The sequence below is a fragment of the Heliangelus exortis genome, chromosome Z (genome assembly GCF_036169615.1).
Source record: "Heliangelus exortis chromosome Z, bHelExo1.hap1, whole genome shotgun sequence".
Taxonomy (NCBI): domain Eukaryota; kingdom Metazoa; phylum Chordata; class Aves; order Apodiformes; family Trochilidae; genus Heliangelus; species Heliangelus exortis.
Window position 1 is genome coordinate 49,922,103 of NC_092454.1, and position 21,674 is coordinate 49,943,776.

At 40.6% G+C, this 21,674-nt stretch overlaps 12 non-coding genes across 12 annotated transcripts; all 12 read left to right on the forward strand.

Moving 5' to 3' along the window:
- The first annotated feature begins 1,041 nt into the window (after positions 1–1,041).
- LOC139790483 (small nucleolar RNA SNORA47) lies at positions 1,042–1,174 on the forward strand. Its single transcript, XR_011723525.1, has one exon. It is a non-coding gene; the product is annotated as a small nucleolar RNA SNORA47 (small nucleolar RNA).
- A 1,659-nt stretch (positions 1,175–2,833) lies between these two features.
- On the forward strand, positions 2,834–2,966 carry LOC139790484 (small nucleolar RNA SNORA47). The gene has a single exon (XR_011723526.1). It is a non-coding gene; the product is annotated as a small nucleolar RNA SNORA47 (small nucleolar RNA).
- A 1,659-nt stretch (positions 2,967–4,625) lies between these two features.
- On the forward strand, positions 4,626–4,758 carry LOC139790485 (small nucleolar RNA SNORA47). Its single transcript, XR_011723527.1, has one exon. It is a non-coding gene; the product is annotated as a small nucleolar RNA SNORA47 (small nucleolar RNA).
- A 1,659-nt stretch (positions 4,759–6,417) lies between these two features.
- LOC139790486 (small nucleolar RNA SNORA47) lies at positions 6,418–6,550 on the forward strand. Its single transcript, XR_011723528.1, has one exon. It is a non-coding gene; the product is annotated as a small nucleolar RNA SNORA47 (small nucleolar RNA).
- A 1,659-nt stretch (positions 6,551–8,209) lies between these two features.
- LOC139790488 (small nucleolar RNA SNORA47) lies at positions 8,210–8,342 on the forward strand. Its single transcript, XR_011723530.1, has one exon. It is a non-coding gene; the product is annotated as a small nucleolar RNA SNORA47 (small nucleolar RNA).
- Positions 8,343–10,001: 1,659 nt separating this feature from the next.
- On the forward strand, positions 10,002–10,134 carry LOC139790466 (small nucleolar RNA SNORA47). Its single transcript, XR_011723508.1, has one exon. It is a non-coding gene; the product is annotated as a small nucleolar RNA SNORA47 (small nucleolar RNA).
- Positions 10,135–11,793: 1,659 nt separating this feature from the next.
- On the forward strand, positions 11,794–11,926 carry LOC139790467 (small nucleolar RNA SNORA47). Its single transcript, XR_011723509.1, has one exon. It is a non-coding gene; the product is annotated as a small nucleolar RNA SNORA47 (small nucleolar RNA).
- A 1,659-nt stretch (positions 11,927–13,585) lies between these two features.
- Positions 13,586–13,718, forward strand: LOC139790489 (small nucleolar RNA SNORA47). Its single transcript, XR_011723531.1, has one exon. It is a non-coding gene; the product is annotated as a small nucleolar RNA SNORA47 (small nucleolar RNA).
- A 1,659-nt stretch (positions 13,719–15,377) lies between these two features.
- On the forward strand, positions 15,378–15,510 carry LOC139790490 (small nucleolar RNA SNORA47). The gene has a single exon (XR_011723532.1). It is a non-coding gene; the product is annotated as a small nucleolar RNA SNORA47 (small nucleolar RNA).
- Positions 15,511–17,168: 1,658 nt separating this feature from the next.
- Positions 17,169–17,301, forward strand: LOC139790468 (small nucleolar RNA SNORA47). The gene has a single exon (XR_011723510.1). It is a non-coding gene; the product is annotated as a small nucleolar RNA SNORA47 (small nucleolar RNA).
- A 1,659-nt stretch (positions 17,302–18,960) lies between these two features.
- Positions 18,961–19,093, forward strand: LOC139790491 (small nucleolar RNA SNORA47). The gene has a single exon (XR_011723533.1). It is a non-coding gene; the product is annotated as a small nucleolar RNA SNORA47 (small nucleolar RNA).
- A 1,659-nt stretch (positions 19,094–20,752) lies between these two features.
- Positions 20,753–20,885, forward strand: LOC139790469 (small nucleolar RNA SNORA47). The gene has a single exon (XR_011723511.1). It is a non-coding gene; the product is annotated as a small nucleolar RNA SNORA47 (small nucleolar RNA).
- Positions 20,886–21,674: the final 789 nt, after the last annotated feature.

Sequence of the window (21,674 nt, forward strand, 5' to 3'; positions counted from 1 at the left end):
TTCACTGCTTTGTTGTCTTCATACTCCCTGTTCTTCATAAGCACATGAAATTCCGTCAAGATAAAGAAAGGGGCTTTGAATATTTTATTTTTTTTTATAAATTCACTGCCTGCCTCCAGACGTAAGGCACCCTCAGCCTATGTCATCAATCCTAAATCTCGGAAAAAACCCTATAGTTGTCACTGAGTACTTTCCACCTTACAGCTGTACCTTGCAAGCTATGTTCTTGCCATCATCCCCTAATACTGTAATGCTACCAAACTAATTTCACAGAGGCTGTGAACAGGTTCTGTTGAATCTTCTCTTGCTATGAGGAATCAAATCTCTGTATTAAGCAGAAAGCTACGTGAACATGACACTGGCTTTTGGTGTAAACGGTTAGCTTGTTCTGCAGCAAAAGATTTCTTCAGAAGCTTTGACAGAACTAAGCAGGTGTATAGATGCCATATTGGTATTGCTTTGGCAGCTGAAGGGAATTTGAGGGAAATAATGGCATTCTGCTTTCTACGTTAATGCTTACTACACCTGCAAGACGTAACCCCGGAGTTTAAACAGCCTCTACAACAGAAGTAACTTGACTACTTCTATTCAATATCGCACGTACATTCCTGCTGTCACTTTTCTGTGGCAAAGCAGACTTAAAGGGTTTAAAAGCTTCCCTTTTCCATTTCTTCAGTTGCTCCTTAACTTTCCTGTCCAATACAAGATAGCAGTACAGCTCAGTCTAAGCTTAATTCGCAAAAATAAAAAGAGAATTTCTAAAAATAGAATTGCCAAAAATAGAAAAGTAGAATAGATATGGCCATACCTACGCTTCTTATTTATTTCCACATTCCAGATCTAGGTTTGGTAAACCAGTGCTTTCCAAAATTCACAAATTCTGTAGTTAGGACTGCAGAATATAGGGCTTTTTTTAGATAAACTGATGAGTGTACTGTCGTTTATAAAAAGCTTGAAGATGAAAAAGATTCACTAGCAATATTTACACATGCACACAGTAAACTGATAAATGTAGTAAGTTGGAAAAGACAAGAGGATGGCTGGAGGACTGAGAAGGGAAGCCAGTTAACTCCTTGCTGTAGCCTACTGGTTCAGGCCTCCAAAATTGTACTTGTGTAATAGCAGCTCATGCTTCCTTCTTGACGTGAGGGAAAGCAGTACTGCGTTACACATAAAAAGTTACTCGCCACTGGTGGCCTCCATTTTAGTGATTTGTACTGAGAACTTTGGAAGTCTCCAAGGAAGGGGACTGAAACCTCAATAAATGCACCCAGCTACTCGATAAGGCTTAGTCAGGCCTTACTTTCAGTTGTTTTGTTAACAGTGCTGTACTACTGGCACGTCTTTCTCCATTTTCCTCGACAGCATCAAGAGAATGGGATTTGTGACAGCAACAGGCACTTGGCCTCAGCCCTCTCCATGGAACTGAAGCAGTCTCCTGATCTTTTTTGAGTTGGTAAGGGAGCGATCTAAGCATCCTTCCCGCCAAGCTGAATTCTGTATTGAAGGTGAGGAGTTCATAAAAAGAGCATGTGAACTGGGAAGCAAGAATAGCTTACTATTTGCTGCTTCTCCTTACCCATTACATATAGCTAACTCCTAATCTAACAACTGCACTAGTAAGGAACTGATACTTTTTCATCAGTTTTTAAGATTCACTAGAGAAGAGCAAGGAGGACAAACTCAGCAGACTTACATATGAACAGAAGCTGGACTATCATCTCTCTGGAAGGTTCCTTCACTTCCAGTGGTCTCTCTGCGTTTTCCTGCTCTGTCTTTGTGCTTTGGATTCTTCACTGCTTTGTTGTCTTCATACTCCCTGTTCTTCATAAGCACATGAAATTCCGTCAAGATAAAGAAAGGGGCTTTGAATATTTTATTTTTTTTTATAAATTCACTGCCTGCCTCCAGACGTAAGGCACCCTCAGCCTATGTCATCAATCCTAAATCTCGGAAAAAACCCTATAGTTGTCACTGAGTACTTTCCACCTTACAGCTGTACCTTGCAAGCTATGTTCTTGCCATCATCCCCTAATACTGTAATGCTACCAAACTAATTTCACAGAGGCTGTGAACAGGTTCTGTTGAATCTTCTCTTGCTATGAGGAATCAAATCTCTGTATTAAGCAGAAAGCTACGTGAACATGACACTGGCTTTTGGTGTAAACGGTTAGCTTGTTCTGCAGCAAAAGATTTCTTCAGAAGCTTTGACAGAACTAAGCAGGTGTATAGATGCCATATTGGTATTGCTTTGGCAGCTGAAGGGAATTTGAGGGAAATAATGGCATTCTGCTTTCTACGTTAATGCTTACTACACCTGCAAGACGTAACCCCGGAGTTTAAACAGCCTCTACAACAGAAGTAACTTGACTACTTCTATTCAATATCGCACGTACATTCCTGCTGTCACTTTTCTGTGGCAAAGCAGACTTAAAGGGTTTAAAAGCTTCCCTTTTCCATTTCTTCAGTTGCTCCTTAACTTTCCTGTCCAATACAAGATAGCAGTACAGCTCAGTCTAAGCTTAATTCGCAAAAATAAAAAGAGAATTTCTAAAAATAGAATTGCCAAAAATAGAAAAGTAGAATAGATATGGCCATACCTACGCTTCTTATTTATTTCCACATTCCAGATCTAGGTTTGGTAAACCAGTGCTTTCCAAAATTCACAAATTCTGTAGTTAGGACTGCAGAATATAGGGCTTTTTTTAGATAAACTGATGAGTGTACTGTCGTTTATAAAAAGCTTGAAGATGAAAAAGATTCACTAGCAATATTTACACATGCACACAGTAAACTGATAAATGTAGTAAGTTGGAAAAGACAAGAGGATGGCTGGAGGACTGAGAAGGGAAGCCAGTTAACTCCTTGCTGTAGCCTACTGGTTCAGGCCTCCAAAATTGTACTTGTGTAATAGCAGCTCATGCTTCCTTCTTGACGTGAGGGAAAGCAGTACTGCGTTACACATAAAAAGTTACTCGCCACTGGTGGCCTCCATTTTAGTGATTTGTACTGAGAACTTTGGAAGTCTCCAAGGAAGGGGACTGAAACCTCAATAAATGCACCCAGCTACTCGATAAGGCTTAGTCAGGCCTTACTTTCAGTTGTTTTGTTAACAGTGCTGTACTACTGGCACGTCTTTCTCCATTTTCCTCGACAGCATCAAGAGAATGGGATTTGTGACAGCAACAGGCACTTGGCCTCAGCCCTCTCCATGGAACTGAAGCAGTCTCCTGATCTTTTTTGAGTTGGTAAGGGAGCGATCTAAGCATCCTTCCCGCCAAGCTGAATTCTGTATTGAAGGTGAGGAGTTCATAAAAAGAGCATGTGAACTGGGAAGCAAGAATAGCTTACTATTTGCTGCTTCTCCTTACCCATTACATATAGCTAACTCCTAATCTAACAACTGCACTAGTAAGGAACTGATACTTTTTCATCAGTTTTTAAGATTCACTAGAGAAGAGCAAGGAGGACAAACTCAGCAGACTTACATATGAACAGAAGCTGGACTATCATCTCTCTGGAAGGTTCCTTCACTTCCAGTGGTCTCTCTGCGTTTTCCTGCTCTGTCTTTGTGCTTTGGATTCTTCACTGCTTTGTTGTCTTCATACTCCCTGTTCTTCATAAGCACATGAAATTCCGTCAAGATAAAGAAAGGGGCTTTGAATATTTTATTTTTTTTTATAAATTCACTGCCTGCCTCCAGACGTAAGGCACCCTCAGCCTATGTCATCAATCCTAAATCTCGGAAAAAACCCTATAGTTGTCACTGAGTACTTTCCACCTTACAGCTGTACCTTGCAAGCTATGTTCTTGCCATCATCCCCTAATACTGTAATGCTACCAAACTAATTTCACAGAGGCTGTGAACAGGTTCTGTTGAATCTTCTCTTGCTATGAGGAATCAAATCTCTGTATTAAGCAGAAAGCTACGTGAACATGACACTGGCTTTTGGTGTAAACGGTTAGCTTGTTCTGCAGCAAAAGATTTCTTCAGAAGCTTTGACAGAACTAAGCAGGTGTATAGATGCCATATTGGTATTGCTTTGGCAGCTGAAGGGAATTTGAGGGAAATAATGGCATTCTGCTTTCTACGTTAATGCTTACTACACCTGCAAGACGTAACCCCGGAGTTTAAACAGCCTCTACAACAGAAGTAACTTGACTACTTCTATTCAATATCGCACGTACATTCCTGCTGTCACTTTTCTGTGGCAAAGCAGACTTAAAGGGTTTAAAAGCTTCCCTTTTCCATTTCTTCAGTTGCTCCTTAACTTTCCTGTCCAATACAAGATAGCAGTACAGCTCAGTCTAAGCTTAATTCGCAAAAATAAAAAGAGAATTTCTAAAAATAGAATTGCCAAAAATAGAAAAGTAGAATAGATATGGCCATACCTACGCTTCTTATTTATTTCCACATTCCAGATCTAGGTTTGGTAAACCAGTGCTTTCCAAAATTCACAAATTCTGTAGTTAGGACTGCAGAATATAGGGCTTTTTTTAGATAAACTGATGAGTGTACTGTCGTTTATAAAAAGCTTGAAGATGAAAAAGATTCACTAGCAATATTTACACATGCACACAGTAAACTGATAAATGTAGTAAGTTGGAAAAGACAAGAGGATGGCTGGAGGACTGAGAAGGGAAGCCAGTTAACTCCTTGCTGTAGCCTACTGGTTCAGGCCTCCAAAATTGTACTTGTGTAATAGCAGCTCATGCTTCCTTCTTGACGTGAGGGAAAGCAGTACTGCGTTACACATAAAAAGTTACTCGCCACTGGTGGCCTCCATTTTAGTGATTTGTACTGAGAACTTTGGAAGTCTCCAAGGAAGGGGACTGAAACCTCAATAAATGCACCCAGCTACTCGATAAGGCTTAGTCAGGCCTTACTTTCAGTTGTTTTGTTAACAGTGCTGTACTACTGGCACGTCTTTCTCCATTTTCCTCGACAGCATCAAGAGAATGGGATTTGTGACAGCAACAGGCACTTGGCCTCAGCCCTCTCCATGGAACTGAAGCAGTCTCCTGATCTTTTTTGAGTTGGTAAGGGAGCGATCTAAGCATCCTTCCCGCCAAGCTGAATTCTGTATTGAAGGTGAGGAGTTCATAAAAAGAGCATGTGAACTGGGAAGCAAGAATAGCTTACTATTTGCTGCTTCTCCTTACCCATTACATATAGCTAACTCCTAATCTAACAACTGCACTAGTAAGGAACTGATACTTTTTCATCAGTTTTTAAGATTCACTAGAGAAGAGCAAGGAGGACAAACTCAGCAGACTTACATATGAACAGAAGCTGGACTATCATCTCTCTGGAAGGTTCCTTCACTTCCAGTGGTCTCTCTGCGTTTTCCTGCTCTGTCTTTGTGCTTTGGATTCTTCACTGCTTTGTTGTCTTCATACTCCCTGTTCTTCATAAGCACATGAAATTCCGTCAAGATAAAGAAAGGGGCTTTGAATATTTTATTTTTTTTTATAAATTCACTGCCTGCCTCCAGACGTAAGGCACCCTCAGCCTATGTCATCAATCCTAAATCTCGGAAAAAACCCTATAGTTGTCACTGAGTACTTTCCACCTTACAGCTGTACCTTGCAAGCTATGTTCTTGCCATCATCCCCTAATACTGTAATGCTACCAAACTAATTTCACAGAGGCTGTGAACAGGTTCTGTTGAATCTTCTCTTGCTATGAGGAATCAAATCTCTGTATTAAGCAGAAAGCTACGTGAACATGACACTGGCTTTTGGTGTAAACGGTTAGCTTGTTCTGCAGCAAAAGATTCCTTCAGAAGCTTTGACAGAACTAAGCAGGTGTATAGATGCCATATTGGTATTGCTTTGGCAGCTGAAGGGAATTTGAGGGAAATAATGGCATTCTGCTTTCTACGTTAATGCTTACTACACCTGCAAGACGTAACCCCGGAGTTTAAACAGCCTCTACAACAGAAGTAACTTGACTACTTCTATTCAATATCGCACGTACATTCCTGCTGTCACTTTTCTGTGGCAAAGCAGACTTAAAGGGTTTAAAAGCTTCCCTTTTCCATTTCTTCAGTTGCTCCTTAACTTTCCTGTCCAATACAAGATAGCAGTACAGCTCAGTCTAAGCTTAATTCGCAAAAATAAAAAGAGAATTTCTAAAAATAGAATTGCCAAAAATAGAAAAGTAGAATAGATATGGCCATACCTACGCTTCTTATTTATTTCCACATTCCAGATCTAGGTTTGGTAAACCAGTGCTTTCCAAAATTCACAAATTCTGTAGTTAGGACTGCAGAATATAGGGCTTTTTTTAGATAAACTGATGAGTGTACTGTCGTTTATAAAAAGCTTGAAGATGAAAAAGATTCACTAGCAATATTTACACATGCACACAGTAAACTGATAAATGTAGTAAGTTGGAAAAGACAAGAGGATGGCTGGAGGACTGAGAAGGGAAGCCAGTTAACTCCTTGCTGTAGCCTACTGGTTCAGGCCTCCAAAATTGTACTTGTGTAATAGCAGCTCATGCTTCCTTCTTGACGTGAGGGAAAGCAGTACTGCGTTACACATAAAAAGTTACTCGCCACTGGTGGCCTCCATTTTAGTGATTTGTACTGAGAACTTTGGAAGTCTCCAAGGAAGGGGACTGAAACCTCAATAAATGCACCCAGCTACTCGATAAGGCTTAGTCAGGCCTTACTTTCAGTTGTTTTGTTAACAGTGCTGTACTACTGGCACGTCTTTCTCCATTTTCCTCGACAGCATCAAGAGAATGGGATTTGTGACAGCAACAGGCACTTGGCCTCAGCCCTCTCCATGGAACTGAAGCAGTCTCCTGATCTTTTTTGAGTTGGTAAGGGAGCGATCTAAGCATCCTTCCCGCCAAGCTGAATTCTGTATTGAAGGTGAGGAGTTCATAAAAAGAGCATGTGAACTGGGAAGCAAGAATAGCTTACTATTTGCTGCTTCTCCTTACCCATTACATATAGCTAACTCCTAATCTAACAACTGCACTAGTAAGGAACTGATACTTTTTCATCAGTTTTTAAGATTCACTAGAGAAGAGCAAGGAGGACAAACTCAGCAGACTTACATATGAACAGAAGCTGGACTATCATCTCTCTGGAAGGTTCCTTCACTTCCAGTGGTCTCTCTGCGTTTTCCTGCTCTGTCTTTGTGCTTTGGATTCTTCACTGCTTTGTTGTCTTCATACTCCCTGTTCTTCATAAGCACATGAAATTCCGTCAAGATAAAGAAAGGGGCTTTGAATATTTTATTTTTTTTTATAAATTCACTGCCTGCCTCCAGACGTAAGGCACCCTCAGCCTATGTCATCAATCCTAAATCTCGGAAAAAACCCTATAGTTGTCACTGAGTACTTTCCACCTTACAGCTGTACCTTGCAAGCTATGTTCTTGCCATCATCCCCTAATACTGTAATGCTACCAAACTAATTTCACAGAGGCTGTGAACAGGTTCTGTTGAATCTTCTCTTGCTATGAGGAATCAAATCTCTGTATTAAGCAGAAAGCTACGTGAACATGACACTGGCTTTTGGTGTAAACGGTTAGCTTGTTCTGCAGCAAAAGATTCCTTCAGAAGCTTTGACAGAACTAAGCAGGTGTATAGATGCCATATTGGTATTGCTTTGGCAGCTGAAGGGAATTTGAGGGAAATAATGGCATTCTGCTTTCTACGTTAATGCTTACTACACCTGCAAGACGTAACCCCGGAGTTTAAACAGCCTCTACAACAGAAGTAACTTGACTACTTCTATTCAATATCGCACGTACATTCCTGCTGTCACTTTTCTGTGGCAAAGCAGACTTAAAGGGTTTAAAAGCTTCCCTTTTCCATTTCTTCAGTTGCTCCTTAACTTTCCTGTCCAATACAAGATAGCAGTACAGCTCAGTCTAAGCTTAATTCGCAAAAATAAAAAGAGAATTTCTAAAAATAGAATTGCCAAAAATAGAAAAGTAGAATAGATATGGCCATACCTACGCTTCTTATTTATTTCCACATTCCAGATCTAGGTTTGGTAAACCAGTGCTTTCCAAAATTCACAAATTCTGTAGTTAGGACTGCAGAATATAGGGCTTTTTTTAGATAAACTGATGAGTGTACTGTCGTTTATAAAAAGCTTGAAGATGAAAAAGATTCACTAGCAATATTTACACATGCACACAGTAAACTGATAAATGTAGTAAGTTGGAAAAGACAAGAGGATGGCTGGAGGACTGAGAAGGGAAGCCAGTTAACTCCTTGCTGTAGCCTACTGGTTCAGGCCTCCAAAATTGTACTTGTGTAATAGCAGCTCATGCTTCCTTCTTGACGTGAGGGAAAGCAGTACTGCGTTACACATAAAAAGTTACTCGCCACTGGTGGCCTCCATTTTAGTGATTTGTACTGAGAACTTTGGAAGTCTCCAAGGAAGGGGACTGAAACCTCAATAAATGCACCCAGCTACTCGATAAGGCTTAGTCAGGCCTTACTTTCAGTTGTTTTGTTAACAGTGCTGTACTACTGGCACGTCTTTCTCCATTTTCCTCGACAGCATCAAGAGAATGGGATTTGTGACAGCAACAGGCACTTGGCCTCAGCCCTCTCCATGGAACTGAAGCAGTCTCCTGATCTTTTTTGAGTTGGTAAGGGAGCGATCTAAGCATCCTTCCCGCCAAGCTGAATTCTGTATTGAAGGTGAGGAGTTCATAAAAAGAGCATGTGAACTGGGAAGCAAGAATAGCTTACTATTTGCTGCTTCTCCTTACCCATTACATATAGCTAACTCCTAATCTAACAACTGCACTAGTAAGGAACTGATACTTTTTCATCAGTTTTTAAGATTCACTAGAGAAGAGCAAGGAGGACAAACTCAGCAGACTTACATATGAACAGAAGCTGGACTATCATCTCTCTGGAAGGTTCCTTCACTTCCAGTGGTCTCTCTGCGTTTTCCTGCTCTGTCTTTGTGCTTTGGATTCTTCACTGCTTTGTTGTCTTCATACTCCCTGTTCTTCATAAGCACATGAAATTCCGTCAAGATAAAGAAAGGGGCTTTGAATATTTTATTTTTTTTTATAAATTCACTGCCTGCCTCCAGAAGTAAGGCACCCTCAGCCTATGTCATCAATCCTAAATCTCGGAAAAAACCCTATAGTTGTCACTGAGTACTTTCCACCTTACAGCTGTACCTTGCAAGCTATGTTCTTGCCATCATCCCCTAATACTGTAATGCTACCAAACTAATTTCACAGAGGCTGTGAACAGGTTCTGTTGAATCTTCTCTTGCTATGAGGAATCAAATCTCTGTATTAAGCAGAAAGCTACGTGAACATGACACTGGCTTTTGGTGTAAACGGTTAGCTTGTTCTGCAGCAAAAGATTTCTTCAGAAGCTTTGACAGAACTAAGCAGGTGTATAGATGCCATATTGGTATTGCTTTGGCAGCTGAAGGGAATTTGAGGGAAATAATGGCATTCTGCTTTCTACGTTAATGCTTACTACACCTGCAAGACGTAACCCCGGAGTTTAAACAGCCTCTACAACAGAAGTAACTTGACTACTTCTATTCAATATCGCACGTACATTCCTGCTGTCACTTTTCTGTGGCAAAGCAGACTTAAAGGGTTTAAAAGCTTCCCTTTTCCATTTCTTCAGTTGCTCCTTAACTTTCCTGTCCAATACAAGATAGCAGTACAGCTCAGTCTAAGCTTAATTCGCAAAAATAAAAAGAGAATTTCTAAAAATAGAATTGCCAAAAATAGAAAAGTAGAATAGATATGGCCATACCTACGCTTCTTATTTATTTCCACATTCCAGATCTAGGTTTGGTAAACCAGTGCTTTCCAAAATTCACAAATTCTGTAGTTAGGACTGCAGAATATAGGGCTTTTTTTAGATAAACTGATGAGTGTACTGTCGTTTATAAAAAGCTTGAAGATGAAAAAGATTCACTAGCAATATTTACACATGCACACAGTAAACTGATGAATGTAGTAAGTTGGAAAAGACAAGAGGATGGCTGGAGGACTGAGAAGGGAAGCCAGTTAACTCCTTGCTGTAGCCTACTGGTTCAGGCCTCCAAAATTGTACTTGTGCAATAGCAGCTCATGCTTCCTTCTTGACGTGAGGGAAAGCAGTACTGCGTTACACATAAAAAGTTACTCGCCACTGGTGGCCTCCATTTTAGTGATTTGTACTGAGAACTTTGGAAGTCTCCAAGGAAGGGGACTGAAACCTCAATAAATGCACCCAGCTACTCGATAAGGCTTAGTCAGGCCTTACTTTCAGTTGTTTTGTTAACAGTGCTGTACTACTGGCACGTCTTTCTCCATTTTCCTCGACAGCATCAAGAGAATGGGATTTGTGACAGCAACAGGCACTTGGCCTCAGCCCTCTCCATGGAACTGAAGCAGTCTCCTGATCTTTTTTGAGTTGGTAAGGGAGCGATCTAAGCATCCTTCCCGCCAAGCTGAATTCTGTATTGAAGGTGAGGAGTTCATAAAAAGAGCATGTGAACTGGGAAGCAAGAATAGCTTACTATTTGCTGCTTCTCCTTACCCATTACATATAGCTAACTCCTAATCTAACAACTGCACTAGTAAGGAACTGATACTTTTTCATCAGTTTTTAAGATTCACTAGAGAAGAGCAAGGAGGACAAACTCAGCAGACTTACATATGAACAGAAGCTGGACTATCATCTCTCTGGAAGGTTCCTTCACTTCCAGTGGTCTCTCTGCGTTTTCCTGCTCTGTCTTTGTGCTTTGGATTCTTCACTGCTTTGTTGTCTTCATACTCCCTGTTCTTCATAAGCACATGAAATTCCGTCAAGATAAAGAAAGGGGCTTTGAATATTTTATTTTTTTTTATAAATTCACTGCCTGCCTCCAGAAGTAAGGCACCCTCAGCCTATGTCATCAATCCTAAATCTCGGAAAAAACCCTATAGTTGTCACTGAGTACTTTCTACCTTACAGCTGTACCTTGCAAGCTATGTTCTTGCCATCATCCCCTAATACTGTAATGCTACCAAACTAATTTCACAGAGGCTGTGAACAGGTTCTGTTGAATCTTCTCTTGCTATGAGGAATCAAATCTCTGTATGAAGCAGAAAGCTACGTGAACATGACACTGGCTTTTGGTGTAAACGGTTAGCTTGTTCTGCAGCAAAAGATTTCTTCAGAAGCTTTGACAGAACTAAGCAGGTGTATAGATGCCATATTGGTATTGCTTTGGCAGCTGAAGGGAATTTGAGGGAAATAATGGCATTCTGCTTTCTACGTTAATGCTTACTACACCTGCAAGACGTAACCCCGGAGTTTAAACAGCCTCTACAACAGAAGTAACTTGACTACTTCTATTCAATATCGCACGTACATTCCTGCTGTCACTTTTCTGTGGCAAAGCAGACTTAAAGGGTTTAAAAGCTTCCCTTTTCCATTTCTTCAGTTGCTCCTTAACTTTCCTGTCCAATACAAGATAGCAGTACAGCTCAGTCTAAGCTTAATTCGCAAAAATAAAAAGAGAATTTCTAAAAATAGAATTGCCAAAAATAGAAAAGTAGAATAGATATGGCCATACCTACGCTTCTTATTTATTTCCACATTCCAGATCTAGGTTTGGTAAACCAGTGCTTTCCAAAATTCACAAATTCTGTAGTTAGGACTGCAGAATATAGGGCTTTTTTTAGATAAACTGATGAGTGTACTGTCGTTTATAAAAAGCTTGAAGATGAAAAAGATTCACTAGCAATATTTACACATGCACACAGTAAACTGATAAATGTAGTAAGTTGGAAAAGACAAGAGGATGGCTGGAGGACTGAGAAGGGAAGCCAGTTAACTCCTTGCTGTAGCCTACTGGTTCAGGCCTCCAAAATTGTACTTGTGCAATAGCAGCTCATGCTTCCTTCTTGACGTGAGGGAAAGCAGTACTGCGTTACACATAAAAAGTTACTCGCCACTGGTGGCCTCCATTTTAGTGATTTGTACTGAGAACTTTGGAAGTCTCCAAGGAAGGGGACTGAAACCTCAATAAATGCACCCAGCTACTCGATAAGGCTTAGTCAGGCCTTACTTTCAGTTGTTTTGTTAACAGTGCTGTACTACTGGCACGTCTTTCTCCATTTTCCTCGACAGCATCAAGAGAATGGGATTTGTGACAGCAACAGGCACTTGGCCTCAGCCCTCTCCATGGAACTGAAGCAGTCTCCTGATCTTTTTTGAGTTGGTAAGGGAGCGATCTAAGCATCCTTCCCGCCAAGCTGAATTCTGTATTGAAGGTGAGGAGTTCATAAAAAGAGCATGTGAACTGGGAAGCAAGAATAGCTTACTATTTGCTGCTTCTCCTTACCCATTACATATAGCTAACTCCTAATCTAACAACTGCACTAGTAAGGAACTGATACTTTTTCATCAGTTTTTAAGATTCACTAGAGAAGAGCAAGGAGGACAAACTCAGCAGACTTACATATGAACAGAAGCTGGACTATCATCTCTCTGGAAGGTTCCTTCACTTCCAGTGGTCTCTCTGCGTTTTCCTGCTCTGTCTTTGTGCTTTGGATTCTTCACTGCTTTGTTGTCTTCATACTCCCTGTTCTTCATAAGCACATGAAATTCCGTCAAGATAAAGAAAGGGGCTTTGAATATTTTATTTTTTTTTATAAATTCACTGCCTGCCTCCAGACGTAAGGCACCCTCAGCCTATGTCATCAATCCTAAATCTCGGAAAAAACCCTATAGTTGTCACTGAGTACTTTCCACCTTACAGCTGTACCTTGCAAGCTATGTTCTTGCCATCATCCCCTAATACTGTAATGCTACCAAACTAATTTCACAGAGGCTGTGAACAGGTTCTGTTGAATCTTCTCTTGCTATGAGGAATCAAATCTCTGTATTAAGCAGAAAGCTACGTGAACATGACACTGGCTTTTGGTGTAAACGGTTAGCTTGTTCTGCAGCAAAAGATTTCTTCAGAAGCTTTGACAGAACTAAGCAGGTGTATAGATGCCATATTGGTATTGCTTTGGCAGCTGAAGGGAATTTGAGGGAAATAATGGCATTCTGCTTTCTACGTTAATGCTTACTACACCTGCAAGACGTAACCCCGGAGTTTAAACAGCCTCTACAACAGAAGTAACTTGACTACTTCTATTCAATATCGCACGTACATTCCTGCTGTCACTTTTCTGTGGCAAAGCAGACTTAAAGGGTTTAAAAGCTTCCCTTTTCCATTTCTTCAGTTGCTCCTTAACTTTCCTGTCCAATACAAGATAGCAGTACAGCTCAGTCTAAGCTTAATTCGCAAAAATAAAAAGAGAATTTCTAAAAATAGAATTGCCAAAAATAGAAAAGTAGAATAGATATGGCCATACCTACGCTTCTTATTTATTTCCACATTCCAGATCTAGGTTTGGTAAACCAGTGCTTTCCAAAATTCACAAATTCTGTAGTTAGGACTGCAGAATATAGGGCTTTTTTTAGATAAACTGATGAGTGTACTGTCGTTTATAAAAAGCTTGAAGATGAAAAAGATTCACTAGCAATATTTACACATGCACACAGTAAACTGATGAATGTAGTAAGTTGGAAAAGACAAGAGGATGGCTGGAGGACTGAGAAGGGAAGCCAGTTAACTCCTTGCTGTAGCCTACTGGTTCAGGCCTCCAAAATTGTACTTGTGTAATAGCAGCTCATGCTTCCTTCTTGACGTGAGGGAAAGCAGTACTGCGTTACACATAAAAAGTTACTCGCCACTGGTGGCCTCCATTTTAGTGATTTGTACTGAGAACTTTGGAAGTCTCCAAGGAAGGGGACTGAAACCTCAATAAATGCACCCAGCTACTCGATAAGGCTTAGTCAGGCCTTACTTTCAGTTGTTTTGTTAACAGTGCTGTACTACTGGCACGTCTTTCTCCATTTTCCTCAACAGCATCAAGAGAATGGGATTTGTGACAGCAACAGGCACTTGGCCTCAGCCCTCTCCATGGAACTGAAGCAGTCTCCTGATCTTTTTTGAGTTGGTAAGGGAGCGATCTAAGCATCCTTCCCGCCAAGCTGAATTCTGTATTGAAGGTGAGGAGTTCATAAAAAGAGCATGTGAACTGGGAAGCAAGAATAGCTTACTATTTGCTGCTTCTCCTTACCCATTACATATAGCTAACTCCTAATCTAACAACTGCACTAGTAAGGAACTGATACTTTTTCATCAGTTTTTAAGATTCACTAGAGAAGAGCAAGGAGGACAAACTCAGCAGACTTACATATGAACAGAAGCTGGACTATCATCTCTCTGGAAGGTTCCTTCACTTCCAGTGGTCTCTCTGCGTTTTCCTGCTCTGTCTTTGTGCTTTGGATTCTTCACTGCTTTGTTGTCTTCATACTCCCTGTTCTTCATAAGCACATGAAATTCCGTCAAGATAAAGAAAGGGGCTTTGAATATTTTATTTTTTTTTATAAATTCACTGCCTGCCTCCAGACGTAAGGCACCCTCAGCCTATGTCATCAATCCTAAATCTCGGAAAAAACCCTATAGTTGTCACTGAGTACTTTCCACCTTACAGCTGTACCTTGCAAGCTATGTTCTTGCCATCATCCCCTAATACTGTAATGCTACCAAACTAATTTCACAGAGGCTGTGAACAGGTTCTGTTGAATCTTCTCTTGCTATGAGGAATCAAATCTCTGTATTAAGCAGAAAGCTACGTGAACATGACACTGGCTTTTGGTGTAAACGGTTAGCTTGTTCTGCAGCAAAAGATTTCTTCAGAAGCTTTGACAGAACTAAGCAGGTGTATAGATGCCATATTGGTATTGCTTTGGCAGCTGAAGGGAATTTGAGGGAAATAATGGCATTCTGCTTTCTACGTTAATGCTTACTACACCTGCAAGACGTAACCCCGGAGTTTAAACAGCCTCTACAACAGAAGTAACTTGACTACTTCTATTCAATATCGCACGTACATTCCTGCTGTCACTTTTCTGTGGCAAAGCAGACTTAAAGGGTTTAAAAGCTTCCCTTTTCCATTTCTTCAGTTGCTCCTTAACTTTCCTGTCCAATACAAGATAGCAGTACAGCTCAGTCTAAGCTTAATTCGCAAAAATAAAAAGAGAATTTCTAAAAATAGAATTGCCAAAAATAGAAAAGTAGAATAGATATGGCCATACCTACGCTTCTTATTTATTTCCACATTCCAGATCTAGGTTTGGTAAACCAGTGCTTTCCAAAATTCACAAATTCTGTAGTTAGGACTGCAGAATATAGGGCTTTTTTTAGATAAACTGATGAGTGTACTGTCGTTTATAAAAAGCTTGAAGATGAAAAAGATTCACTAGCAATATTTACACATGCACACAGTAAACTGATGAATGTAGTAAGTTGGAAAAGACAAGAGGATGGCTGGAGGACTGAGAAGGGAAGCCAGTTAACTCCTTGCTGTAGCCTACTGGTTCAGGCCTCCAAAATTGTACTTGTGTAATAGCAGCTCATGCTTCCTTCTTGACGTGAGGGAAAGCAGTACTGCGTTACACATAAAAAGTTACTCGCCACTGGTGGCCTCCATTTTAGTGATTTGTACTGAGAACTTTGGAAGTCTCCAAGGAAGGGGACTGAAACCTCAATAAATGCACCCAGCTACTCGATAAGGCTTAGTCAGGCCTTACTTTCAGTTGTTTTGTTAACAGTGCTGTACTACTGGCACGTCTTTCTCCATTTTCCTCGACAGCATCAAGAGAATGGGATTTGTGACAGCAACAGGCACTTGGCCTCAGCCCTCTCCATGGAACTGAAGCAGTCTCCTGATCTTTTTTGAGTTGGTAAGGGAGCGATCTAAGCATCCTTCCCGCCAAGCTGAATTCTGTATTGAAGGTGAGGAGTTCATAAAAGAGCATGTGAACTGGGAAGCAAGAATAGCTTACTATTTGCTGCTTCTCCTTACCCATTACATATAGCTAACTCCTAATCTAACAACTGCACTAGTAAGGAACTGATACTTTTTCATCAGTTTTTAAGATTCACTAGAGAAGAGCAAGGAGGACAAACTCAGCAGACTTACATATGAACAGAAGCTGGACTATCATCTCTCTGGAAGGTTCCTTCACTTCCAGTGGTCTCTCTGCGTTTTCCTGCTCTGTCTTTGTGCTTTGGATTCTTCACTGCTTTGTTGTCTTCATACTCCCTGTTCTTCATAAGCACATGAAATTCCGTCAAGATAAAGAAAGGGGCTTTGAATATTTTATTTTTTTTTATAAATTCACTGCCTGCCTCCAGACGTAAGGCACCCTCAGCCTATGTCATCAATCCTAAATCTCGGAAAAAACCCTATAGTTGTCACTGAGTACTTTCCACCTTACAGCTGTACCTTGCAAGCTATGTTCTTGCCATCATCCCCTAATACTGTAATGCTACCAAACTAATTTCACAGAGGCTGTGAACAGGTTCTGTTGAATCTTCTCTTGCTATGAGGAATCAAATCTCTGTATTAAGCAGAAAGCTACGTGAACATGACACTGGCTTTTGGTGTAAACGGTTAGCTTGTTCTGCAGCAAAAGATTTCTTCAGAAGCTTTGACAGAACTAAGCAGGTGTATAGATGCCATATTGGTATTGCTTTGGCAGCTGAAGGGAATTTGAGGGAAATAATGGCATTCTGCTTTCTACGTTAATGCTTACTACACCTGCAAGACGTAACCCCGGAGTTTAAACAGCCTCTACAACAGAAGTAACTTGACTACTTCTATTCAATATCGCACGTACATTCCTGCTGTCACTTTTCTGTGGCAAAGCAGACTTAAAGGGTTTAAAAGCTTCCCTTTTCCATTTCTTCAGTTGCTCCTTAACTTTCCTGTCCAATACAAGATAGCAGTACAGCTCAGTCTAAGCTTAATTCGCAAAAATAAAAAGAGAATTTCTAAAAATAGAATTGCCAAAAATAGAAAAGTAGAATAGATATGGCCATACCTACGCTTCTTATTTATTTCCACATTCCAGATCTAGGTTTGGTAAACCAGTGCTTTCCAAAATTCACAAATTCTGTAGTTAGGACTGCAGAATATAGGGCTTTTTTTAGATAAACTGATGAGTGTACTGTCGTTTATAAAAAGCTTGAAGATGAAAAAGATTCACTAGCAATATTTACACATGCACACAGTAAACTGATGAATGTAGTAAGTTGGAAAAGACAAGAGGATGGCTGGAGGACTGAGAAGGGAAGCCAGTTAACTCCTTGCTGTAGCCTACTGGTTCAGGCCTCCAAAATTGTACTTGTGCAATAGCAGCTCATGCTTCCTTCTTGACGTGAGGGAAAGCAGTACTGCGTTACACATAAAAAGTTACTCGCCACTGGTGGCCTCCATTTTAGTGATTTGTACTGAGAACTTTGGAAGTCTCCAAGGAAGGGGACTGAAACCTCAATAAATGCACCCAGCTACTCGATAAGGCTTAGTCAGGCCTTACTTTCAGTTGTTTTGTTAACAGTGCTGTACTACTGGCACGTCTTTCTCCATTTTCCTCGACAGCATCAAGAGAATGGGATTTGTGACAGCAACAGGCACTTGGCCTCAGCCCTCTCCATGGAACTGAAGCAGTCTCCTGATCTTTTTTGAGTTGGTAAGGGAGCGATCTAAGCATCCTTCCCGCCAAGCTGAATTCTGTATTGAAGGTGAGGAGTTCATAAAAAGAGCATGTGAACTGGGAAGCAAGAATAGCTTACTATTTGCTGCTTCTCCTTACCCATTACATATAGCTAACTCCTAATCTAACAACTGCACTAGTAAGGAACTGATACTTTTTCATCAGTTTTTAAGATTCACTAGAGAAGAGCAAGGAGGACAAACTCAGCAGACTTACATATGAACAGAAGCTGGACTATCATCTCTCTGGAAGGTTCCTTCACTTCCAGTGGTCTCTCTGCGTTTTCCTGCTCTGTCTTTGTGCTTTGGATTCTTCACTGCTTTGTTGTCTTCATACTCCCTGTTCTTCATAAGCACATGAAATTCCGTCAAGATAAAGAAAGGGGCTTTGAATATTTTATTTTTTTTTATAAATTCACTGCCTGCCTCCAGAAGTAAGGCACCCTCAGCCTATGTCATCAATCCTAAATCTCGGAAAAAACCCTATAGTTGTCACTGAGTACTTTCTACCTTACAGCTGTACCTTGCAAGCTATGTTCTTGCCATCATCCCCTAATACTGTAATGCTACCAAACTAATTTCACAGAGGCTGTGAACAGGTTCTGTTGAATCTTCTCTTGCTATGAGGAATCAAATCTCTGTATGAAGCAGAAAGCTACGTGAACATGACACTGGCTTTTGGTGTAAACGGTTAGCTTGTTCTGCAGCAAAAGATTTCTTCAGAAGCTTTGACAGAACTAAGCAGGTGTATAGATGCCATATTGGTATTGCTTTGGCAGCTGAAGGGAATTTGAGGGAAATAATGGCATTCTGCTTTCTACGTTAATGCTTACTACACCTGCAAGACGTAACCCCGGAGTTTAAACAGCCTCTACAACAGAAGTAACTTGACTACTTCTATTCAATATCGCACGTACATTCCTGCTGTCACTTTTCTGTGGCAAAGCAGACTTAAAGGGTTTAAAAGCTTCCCTTTTCCATTTCTTCAGTTGCTCCTTAACTTTCCTGTCCAATACAAGATAGCAGTACAGCTCAGTCTAAGCTTAATTCGCAAAAATAAAAAGAGAATTTCTAAAAATAGAATTGCCAAAAATAGAAAAGTAGAATAGATATGGCCATACCTACGCTTCTTATTTATTTCCACATTCCAGATCTAGGTTTGGTAAACCAGTGCTTTCCAAAATTCACAAATTCTGTAGTTAGGACTGCAGAATATAGGGCTTTTTTTAGATAAACTGATGAGTGTACTGTCGTTTATAAAAAGCTTGAAGATGAAAAAGATTCACTAGCAATATTTACACATGCACACAGTAAACTGATAAATGTAGTAAGTTGGAAAAGACAAGAGGATGGCTGGAGGACTGAGAAGGGAAGCCAGTTAACTCCTTGCTGTAGCCTACTGGTTCAGGCCTCCAAAATTGTACTTGTGTAATAGCAGCTCATGCTTCCTTCTTGACGTGAGGGAAAGCAGTACTGCGTTACACATAAAAAGTTACTCGCCACTGGTGGCCTCCATTTTAGTGATTTGTACTGAGAACTTTGGAAGTCTCCAAGGAAGGGGACTGAAACCTCAATAAATGCACCCAGCTACTCGATAAGGCTTAGTCAGGCCTTACTTTCAGTTGTTTTGTTAACAGTGCTGTACTACTGGCACGTCTTTCTCCATTTTCCTCGACAGCATCAAGAGAATGGGATTTGTGACAGCAACAGGCACTTGGCCTCAGCCCTCTCCATGGAACTGAAGCAGTCTCCTGATCTTTTTTGAGTTGATAAGGGAGCGATCTAAGCATCCTTCCCGCCAAGCTGAATTCTGTATTGAAGGTGAGGAGTTCATAAAAAGAGCATGTGAACTGGGAAGCAAGAATAGCTTACTATTTGCTGCTTCTCCTTACCCATTACATATAGCTAACTCCTAATCTAACAACTGCACTAGTAAGGAACTGATACTTTTTCATCAGTTTTTAAGATTCACTAGAGAAGAGCAAGGAGGACAAACTCAGCAGACTTACATATGAACAGAAGCTGGACTATCATCTCTCTGGAAGGTTCCTTCACTTCCAGTGGTCTCTCTGCGTTTTCCTGCTCTGTCTTTGTGCTTTGGATTCTTCACTGCTTTGTTGTCTTCATACTCCCTGTTCTTCATAAGCACATGAAATTCCGTCAAGATAAAGAAAGGGGCTTTGAATATTTTATTTTTTTTTATAAATTCACTGCCTGCCTCCAGACGTAAGGCACCCTCAGCCTATGTCATCAATCCTAAATCTCGGAAAAAACCCTATAGTTGTCACTGAGTACTTTCCACCTTACAGCTGTACCTTGCAAGCTATGTTCTTGCCATCATCCCCTAATACTGTAATGCTACCAAACTAATTTCACAGAGGCTGTGAACAGGTTCTGTTGAATCTTCTCTTGCTATGAGGAATCAAATCTCTGTATTAAGCAGAAAGCTACGTGAACATGACACTGGCTTTTGGTGTAAACGGTTAGCTTGTTCTGCAGCAAAAGATTTCTTCAGAAGCTTTGACAGAACTAAGCAGGTGTATAGATGCCATATTGGTATTGCTTTGGCAGCTGAAGGGAATTTGAGGGAAATAATGGCATTCTGCTTTCTACGTTAATGCTTACTACACCTGCAAGACGTAACCCCGGAGTTTAAACAGCCTCTACAACAGAAGTAACTTGACTACTTCTATTCAATATCGCACGTACATTCCTGCTGTCACTTTTCTGTGGCAAAGCAGACTTAAAGGGTTTAAAAGCTTCCCTTTTCCATTTCTTCAGTTGCTCCTTAACTTTCCTGTCCAATACAAGATAGCAGTACAGCTCAGTCTAAGCTTAATTCGCAAAAATAAAAAGAGAATTTCTAAAAATAGAATTGCCAAAAATAGAAAAGTAGAATAGATATGGCCATACCTACGCTTCTTATTTATTTCCACATTCCAGATCTAGGTTTGGTAAACCAGTGCTTTCCAAAATTCACAAATTCTGTAGTTAGGACTGCAGAATATAGGGCTTTTTTTAGATAAACTGATGAGTGTACTGTCGTTTATAAAAAGCTTGAAGATGAAAAAGATTCACTAGCAATATTTACACATGCACACAGTAAACTGATGAATGTAGTAAGTTGGAAAAGACAAGAGGATGGCTGGAGGACTGAGAAGGGAAGCCAGTTAACTCCTTGCTGTAGCCTACTGGTTCAGGCCTCCAAAATTGTACTTGTGCAATAGCAGCTCATGCTTCCTTCTTGACGTGAGGGAAAGCAGTACTGCGTTACACATAAAAAGTTACTCGCCACTGGTGGCCTCCATTTTAGTGATTTGTACTGAGAACTTTGGAAGTCTCCAAGGAAGGGGACTGAAACCTCAATAAATGCACCCAGCTACTCGATAAGGCTTAGTCAGGCCTTACTTTCAGTTGTTTTGTTAACAGTGCTGTACTACTGGCACGTCTTTCTCCATTTTCCTCGACAGCATCAAGAGAATGGGATTTGTGACAGCAACAGGCACTTGGCCTCAGCCCTCTCCATGGAACTGAAGCAGTCTCCTGATCTTTTTTGAGTTGGTAAGGGAGCGATCTAAGCATCCTTCCCGCCAAGCTGAATTCTGTATTGAAGGTGAGGAGTTCATAAAAAGAGCATGTGAACTGGGAAGCAAGAATAGCTTACTATTTGCTGCTTCTCCTTACCCATTACATATAGCTAACTCCTAATCTAACAACTGCACTAGTAAGGAACTGATACTTTTTCATCAGTTTTTAAGATTCACTAGAGAAGAGCAAGGAGGACAAACTCAGCAGACTTACATATGAACAGAAGCTGGACTATCATCTCTCTGGAAGGTTCCTTCACTTCCAGTGGTCTCTCTGCGTTTTCCTGCTCTGTCTTTGTGCTTTGGATTCTTCACTGCTTTGTTGTCTTCATACTCCCTGTTCTTCATAAGCACATGAAATTCCGTCAAGATAAAGAAAGGGGCTTTGAATATTTTATTTTTTTTTATAAATTCACTGCCTGCCTCCAGAAGTAAGGCACCCTCAGCCTATGTCATCAATCCTAAATCTCGGAAAAAACCC